The 8121-nt window shown below is 37.7% G+C and overlaps 1 long non-coding RNA gene across 1 annotated transcript; it reads left to right on the plus strand.

The window, feature by feature from the left end:
* The first annotated feature begins 1074 nt into the window (after nt 1–1074).
* Nucleotides 1075–3239, plus strand: LOC122177073. The gene is made up of 3 exons (XR_006177938.1): nt 1075–1087; nt 1314–1449; nt 3225–3239. It is a non-coding gene; the product is annotated as an uncharacterized LOC122177073 (long non-coding RNA).
* The last annotated feature ends 4882 nt before the right edge of the window (nt 3240–8121 follow it).

Genomic DNA, 8121 nt, shown 5'->3' on the forward strand with positions numbered 1-8121 from the left:
ATCAAGATCTTAGTATATACTTTACTTAATATATACCTTACTCTCAGTTTTTAGGCAGGGTTTTGACATATTTTGTGTTTGCTTGTTTTATTTTGCTTTATTTTCTTGTTTTATTTAATATCTCCTTGCCAACATGCCATATTTTTGACTCCTTTTTCCTTTTGGACTGGAAGTTAAACTAAGGCCATAAAAGCCTGAAAGTTCAGAGTTGAAAAAAATTTGCATAAGTCTTCTAAAACTGGCCCAGAAACGCTGTCTCCTTCTCAGGGATGTGGCCCATGTCCACTTGGGATAGTTGATGCCGTGACATCCAGCTCACGTAGCTTTCTAGAGAAAGAAATACATGCGCACTGGTCTTCATGGAGGAAGCCCCAGCTTCTCAGGGTATCCAAACCCTCGTTCTACTCCTGCTCTCATTTTCATCTCCTTTCTTAGTGTGTTGGGTTTATGGGGCAATGTTTTGGTAGTAGAGACAGCCAGGAGGGACTGTGTGAGCAAAGCCCAGCAGCGCCCCATGATAGCAGAGCAGCTGCAGCTGACACAGCTGAGCCGTGTGCGATGCTGGGTGTGCTCTGGGAGAGCAGAGCTAAGGGAGGAAACACCACTGTGTGACAGCAGAGGGAGAGAGGGGTGAGCGCTGGGAGAGAAGCGGCCCTGCAGGCACCGATGGCAGTGCAGGAGGGCAGGAGGCGCTCCAGGTGCAGAGCAGGGGCTCCCTGCGGCCCAGGAGAGGCCCGTGGAGGAGCAGGCCGTACCCTGCAGATCTCCCCGTGCAGCCACGGAGGAGCCCCGCTGCAGCAGTGCGTGAGGCCTGGAGGAGGCACAGCCCGTGGATATCTCTGCAGCAGCATCCCAGGCCAGAGCTGCAGCCTGAGGAGAGCAGCCCGAAAGGAACTGCTGCCCGTGGGGACGGTGCCAGAGCGGTGTCTGAAGGCTCGGCCCCACAGTACGGAGCTTCGCTAAGGAGAGCTTGGAGAACTGCAGCCCGCGGGACTCCCGCGTTCAGTTCGGAAGGGATGGCATCTATGGGAGGAGCGGGGACAGCAGGCCCCATTCCCTGTCGCATTGCGCGGATTGGGGGGAGGAGGTAAACGGGGTAGAAGAGGGTAAATGGGTAGAAGGTGGCTTTACTTTGCTTTTTGTTTTTCAGTACTTTATTAGTAATAGACAATAATAGACAAGTAAATCCTTTACTGAGTCTGTTCCATAACAGTGATTGGTAAGTGGTCTCCCTGTCCTTTTCTCATCTCATAAGCTTTTTTTTTTTTTTTTTTTTTTTTTTCCATCAATTTTTTTCCCTTTTTTTCTTTAAGGAGTGGAGTGATGAGGCAAAGTGGTGGAGATTTGGTGTGAGACTACAACACCTGCTTACTGGGAACCTGGCTCCAGCCAAGTCTCCGTTCAACCTTTGGTAAAAGAAAATTCAATTTTGAATGCACTCCTGAAAAGGTGTGAGTTTGCTCTGGATGGGCTCATGTAGAAATCAGATGCAGTTATTATTTTGGCAAGGACACATAGTAGAAACCCTGTCAGGAAGTTTACTGATAACGAATCTCAGCAGGGCTTTTTCACTCCTCACATCAAATTAGTTCACTGTCTTCCCTACAAATGAATACTAAATGAAAATGAGACGTGTAGCAGTTTATCATCCACTTTGTACTTTTGAAAGTATGTATTTCAGTGGTTACTAACACAGAATGAAAGAACAAAGCCAAATTGCTTGAAATTTTTTATGTTTAGGAAACCAAACTTCAGTTAGTGAGAAGGTAAATCAGTTACTAAGTTGTTATTCACATATACACTTTGAGTCATTATGCAGTGCGTGTAGTCAAGAAGTAATATCAGTGTCATAAGAACAACACTGTGCTCTCAACAAGCACAAAAAGAGATGGGAAATTGTGCTGCATGTCTAATGTTCCTTATTGTAAAATGTGGCTAGACTTACGGTCATCCACATCTGCAGTCACAGCAGTACCCTATTTCTTGTTTGATATCCATATTAGAGATTAGCTGCTGAACTATGAGGCTCCCTGAATTATTTTCAAAATGCTTTTTTTTTTTTTTTTTTAAATGAGGTTTCTGAAATGTTTTAATGCATATGCACGCATGCAGAGATAAAAATACCTGAGCATAACAAAACTAAATGGTGGTTTAAAAGACACTTTAAAAAGTGTCTTTTGGAAACATGTAATCGATCACTCAGAACACTGAGTGGAAAGTTGGGTAACAAATCAATAACTGCCTTTGAGGACTGTGGAATATTCCAAATTGAATGTCATCATTTAAGCTCCAGCTTTTTCCTCATAGATTGATATGAGCTATTCGTTCAGAATTTAGTATGTATCCTTATGCTAGGTAAAGATGGAGGCAGTAATGGAATTGGCATCTTTTTTCATTGTTTATTTTAAACAATCAAATCTGTTTCACCTCTTAAAATAGAGGGATTAGTGGAATGAAATGGGCATATTGTTTTTTCAGGACTATTTTTGGGGAGGCTGTATAAATTTATATGAATCATACTGAGATATCTGGTGGTATGGAAACTGAAATTATGTCTAACAAAAGTGCATTTCAGATACAGTCTAATTTATCCTTAATATTTTACGTGCATTTACTCCATTAACATGTGAATACCTCTAAGACTTTGGTATCTGAAATCTGATGGAAATACTTGAAATAAAAAGGAAAACATCTAGAACAAACTAGAAGTTGAGAAAACAAGCAGATCACATGGGGAAAATGGCAGAAAGATCAAAATACTGGCCATCAGGTGTACTTAGCAGATTGAACCTCTGATTTATTGCAGGATATTTCCAAGTCCTTAGAAATCTTTACGCAAGTTGTTCAACATTCTTGAACTGTAAATAACACACTAATCAAGACAGTTGTTGCTGAATCATAGAACTGTAGGGGTTGGAAAGGACTACTGGAGATCATTGAGTCCAACCTCCTGTTAAAGCAGATTCCCTACAGAGGCTGCACAGGGAAGTGTCCAAATGAGTTTGAATAACTCCAGAGAAGGAGGCTTCTCAACCTCTGTGGGTAGACTGTCTCCCTCACAGTAAAGAAGTTCTTTTTCATGTTCAGATGGAAGTTCCAGTTTCTGTGTGTTGCCTCTTGTTTTCTTGCTGGGCACCACTGAAATGAGCCTTGTCCCATCCTCTTGATGCCTACTCCTTAGGTATTTATGAGCATTTACATTATTCCCTCTCAATCTTCTCCAGGCTGAACAGTATCAGGTTTATCAGCCTTTAATCATAAGAAAGATGAAGATGGGATATTCCTGAGTCATCTCTGGCCCTCCACTAGACTCTTCCCAGCAGTTCCCCGTGTTTCTTGAACTGAGAAGCCCAGAAGTGGACACAGTACTCCAGATGTGGCCTCACAGGGCAGTGTAGAGGGGGAGGATCACCTCCTTCCACCTGCTGGCTACACTCTTTTTGTTCTATAAGGTAATAACATTTGTCTTACAATACATCAAACATTAAATAGTATTATTAAGAAATTTAGTTACAAAATATGGTGGCCCTTTAACAAATTCTACCAGCAAAGTTCTATATAATGTCTATTTTAAAGAAAATATATTCACATCATAGGAAACCAACAGGTCTCATTTTAAACAACTTCAGTCTTGGATAAACCATTGGTTCCACAGAGTACATTCCTGTAACAGCAGCATCTAGGAGAATCATCAGCATCTCAAGTAAGCTCTATATTTTGTTCCTCTCACATTTTGTTCTTGCTATGCAAGAAAAAGTTTCTGGGATATTTTATTATATGTATGTTTCCATTCAGTGCAAGTCTCATAAGTTCATAAATAATGGAGTAGTAGGTAGTCTCGTTACACTAAAAGAATATTGATGAAATTGCATTGCATTATTCTTCTATCTCAATTTTACAGTAGGAAAGACTGGTAAATAGTGTTAAATATAAGTATTGTAATTCAATATTAGTACAGCTATTCTTGCAGCCATTGTTAATAAATTCTTTGTAATATAGTTCACATTTTTCTTCTTTGTAAAAGTAAGGTGTATATGTGGTAAGTGGCTAAAATAAAGTAATACTAATTTTAACTGGAAACTGGAGACAATAATAATGTGTTATGTTAATATGTTCATAAACAACTTAATTACAGCTATAAATTGAAAGTATAGTTTTGTGCTGCTGCCACAGAGATTAATAAAATAGTCTAAGAATTAATGACATGAATCTAATAATTCAAGTCTTAGTGGCAGATGTGCTGTCTTTCTGTTCTGTTTCAGTGGTATCTGCATAGAAACAGTGTTTTTTATCTAAATCTAGTTCTGTCTATGAGTGCAAATCCTTGTTTCTTGCGTGACAAGGACAGTGAGTAACTACGTAGTGGCATATAGACTTATTTTGCTCAGATTCTAAATTAATAGTCAGCATTACTTTTAAAAATAAATAGTAGGAATTTCAAAATAATACTGATTTTTGAAGCAAATAAGCTACTGTGAAGAACAGCAGAAGAAAGGTGTTTGGTGGAGGTACAGAAGGTGATCACATTGTTGAGATTTAGTGTTTTCTTATTTTGATAAGGATTATTTGGAATACTGTGCTTTCTAAAATGTAATCTTAGCTACAGCTGTACAGCATAAGCTGAGATAACACAGTTATCCTCACCCCCCAAAACAGTGTGATCAACAGGGAGTTGAGTTGGAAGCTTGTAGACTTACTTGTAGACTTGCATCCTTTTTTTCATATGCCTGTTTTCATACCCCAGTTATCTCATCCCTTGACCTAAACCTTTTATGAAACTCCTGCCAAGCAAGGGACAGTTAGTGTATCCATCTGCAGCACCAGGTCTGGGGTCAGTCGATCCTATGAACAAAGATTGCCCAGTTGTTTCCTGCTAACAGTATGAGAATTACCACCCTCAAAGGAAATATTTCTACTCTCTCTCTCCTCTAGAACTTCTGGGAGCATCACTGCCTATGATTTTGCATCCTTCTGTCATACCTCAGAGTGAGAAATGGAAGAATGTAATGTGTGCTTATACAGAGTCCAATGTGAAAAGCTTCTATCCTACAGAAGCCTGCTTCCTTAGCAAACCCATCACAGTTTAACATTTTCCATAGATTTTGTTAGAATGGTGCATATGGTTTACCAGTGCATTCACTTAGAGCAGCAAAGGAAGTCCAGGAGTCACAATGCAGCACTATCCGGAAAATAAAACATGCTTCACTCTGTATGAGGGTTGTGGAATGTGATTCTTAAAAAATAAAAAAAAAAAGTATATCCCATGCCTTTGTCTTCAGCTTGTGAACTGCAAATTAAACTACTGACTAGAGTGACAAAGACAAGATAATTATCTCCACTAACTTTTTAGTGGAGACAGCTATCAATGTCAATCGTACTCTCCTTCTCTACGCTTCAGTAATTCCTAATGAAGATCTATGAGAAAAAAATAGAAAGGACTTTTTTTTTTAATGTTAAGTACCTGTCACAGTCAAAGTTTCGCAAAGCCCTTTAATAAGTAATGAATGCAATACTGGCAAAGCAGATTCTCTAAGTGCAAAGAGAAGCGTTAGAACCAAAACGGTTGTTCCCACCAGTTTGGGTCTGAGAGGCTGTTTTCTGGTGGTAACAGACAACAGCCCTCAACAGGGATTTATCTGCCCACCAGTCCTGCCTGCTGTGAAACTAAAAGCAGGGTCTCTGAGAACTGATTTAATTCTTCATTTTGTACTTTCAATCCTGAGCATTCTCAGATAATAGGATTTGTACACAAGCAAGATTTTGTCTAAAGTCTAACATCTTTTTGCTGATTTTAAAATATCTTCATTACAAATAGATGGGAATGTATTTTCTAAAATTTCTACAATTTGTTAGAATAGTTCTGATAATAGTATATTTCATAGATTAAAGGGAAAGTAACTCTAAAGCTCTTAATATGAAATATGTTGAGTTTGAATAAGCCATATCCAACAGCATATGCAATTCTAACCATAACAGATTTCATTTTCTGAACCAGTGATGATGTTGAAAAAAATTTTTCTCTAACACTGTTTGAATTCAGTTCTGACATTCAGAACTGACATTTTTCTTGCACCAATGTAGATTTTACAGCTTTGAAAAAAAAAAAAAAAGGCTTACATGTCAGTTTTATGAAGGCCCACATACTTCATCATAATTTGTATAAATAAAGTTCAGATTTCAAACACATTTTTTTTTCCCACTGATTTGTCTTGACTGTAGATGGACTGTAGATGTTTTAGACAAGACTTTAAGACAAAATTAAGAAGATATATCTCCTGTTTTGCTTATAATTTGGTTATAAAAGATAAGATTTGGGTTATGAGTGCATATCAGGAAAATGAAGGATAAACTTTAAAAAAAAAATAACCTGACAACACAGTAAATTGCACGTGGTTTATAATTTGAGAAATTATTATACTTTTAACAGTGACGTGGTATTTTTAAGAAGTTCTCATAAGATTTAACCATAAAGTCATTGCAGTAAATTGTCTTTGATAATTACACATAACAAGGCTACATAATGTAACGCAGATAATGAGATTTTAATTCACCAATCCATCTTGTGAATGAGTACAAAAGGTAGCAGTCAGCCTCCACAGTACTTCATACAGTTTTAGTGCCAGTCCTGTTCTGCATGTGTGTTAGCCTGCCTGCAGTGCCATTATTTATGCAGTCCCTTGAGGAAAACAATTTTGCTCACATTTCAGAGGCTTTTTACAAAATTCATTCATAAAGAGATGAGTTATGTCTTTTTAATAGATTTCCTGACTAAAGTGCAGTTCTAGTAGACATTATGCTGTTGGTCCCTTCTCTAGAGCTGTGTTTTGGGGCAGGGAAGTACACACCAAGAAAGTATGGTTTTCATTACTGGTACATACTGCACTATAAAACAACCTGCTTCCCAAAATCATGAACATGACTGTGTAAAAGTAGCTAAAGATATTGCAACTTGTTAACTTTTATCCTTTACAGCATCTGCTTACTGCACTAGGCACATAAAACCACCAGCTGTAGAAAAAAAGATAGTCTTGTAGGTACAAATCATATGGAAATATTAAAGGAATAACAGGATCCAGACCATCTAATCTAAGTGTCTAAAGTCCATTTACTTTTATGTATGGAATGAAGCAACCTGTGTGAAATAAGCACTTATGTTTCTCAGCAGTTAATGGGGAGAGGAGGAGCTTTTAAAGATCTCCACAGAAAGGGAAACTGTGTATTCTGAATAGTGTTGCAGTTTAGTGGCTTTCACTGCCATGTACATTTTCACAACTAGCTGGAGTTACTACTTTGTTAAAGCACAGAAAATTTGTGCAGAAGTTATTTGCACCAGCTAAGCAGACCATATCTCACCTGCAGTGTCCTGGACACTATGGTAATGCATGTGAACATGCATACAGTTTAAGAGGTCAAATACTCGGCGCATAAACCACAATGATAAGCAGCTCTTTGTTTTTGAAAAGCTAACTCCCTGGGCCTGTTAAGAAGCTCTGTGCAAATGTAATAAACATCCAAAATTTCAATCCTTTTTTTTTTTTTTCCAAATCAAAATGAAATTGTACAGCAAAGAAAGAAAACCCGTTTGGGGAGTTTCAGACAGAAGGATAAAAGTGTTATTCTAAAATTGTTATTCTAAAACAATTTTTATTGTAGATTATGTCCTAAACCAATGTATTTTCTTACAAACAAAAAGAAAAATCAAGTCCTTGTGGGTTACAACACATTTTGTCATTTCAGCATAGGCTATTTTAATTTATTTTCATAAATGAGTATTTCTCAAAAACAATTCCCGAAAAAGGTTCAGTGTTGAAGAGAAGACTTGTTTTCTGTCCGTCTGAAGATTTTAAACCCTATACATATAATGTAATATAATTTGTGATACTTTTCAATATCACTATTAAGTTTGTGATAGTGGTGTTTAGCTTAACCAATCACAGAACTGTATTGACTCAAGCTATAACCATGATCCAACACATGAAAGCTGTTTCGTATCCAAAGTTAAAAATAATAGTTATTTTTAATGGGAAAACTAGCTTTTGCTCTTGTTAGCTGCAAAAATAACTCAGTAGCTTTTTTTGTTTTAGATGTTTTTCACTGGTTTATATGCTTTTGCACTTGAAG

Source organism: Lagopus leucura, unplaced genomic scaffold (assembly GCF_019238085.1).
Source record: "Lagopus leucura isolate 7727_CA_CO unplaced genomic scaffold, USGS_WTPT01 Super-Scaffold_810, whole genome shotgun sequence".
Lineage (NCBI taxonomy): Eukaryota > Metazoa > Chordata > Aves > Galliformes > Phasianidae > Lagopus > Lagopus leucura.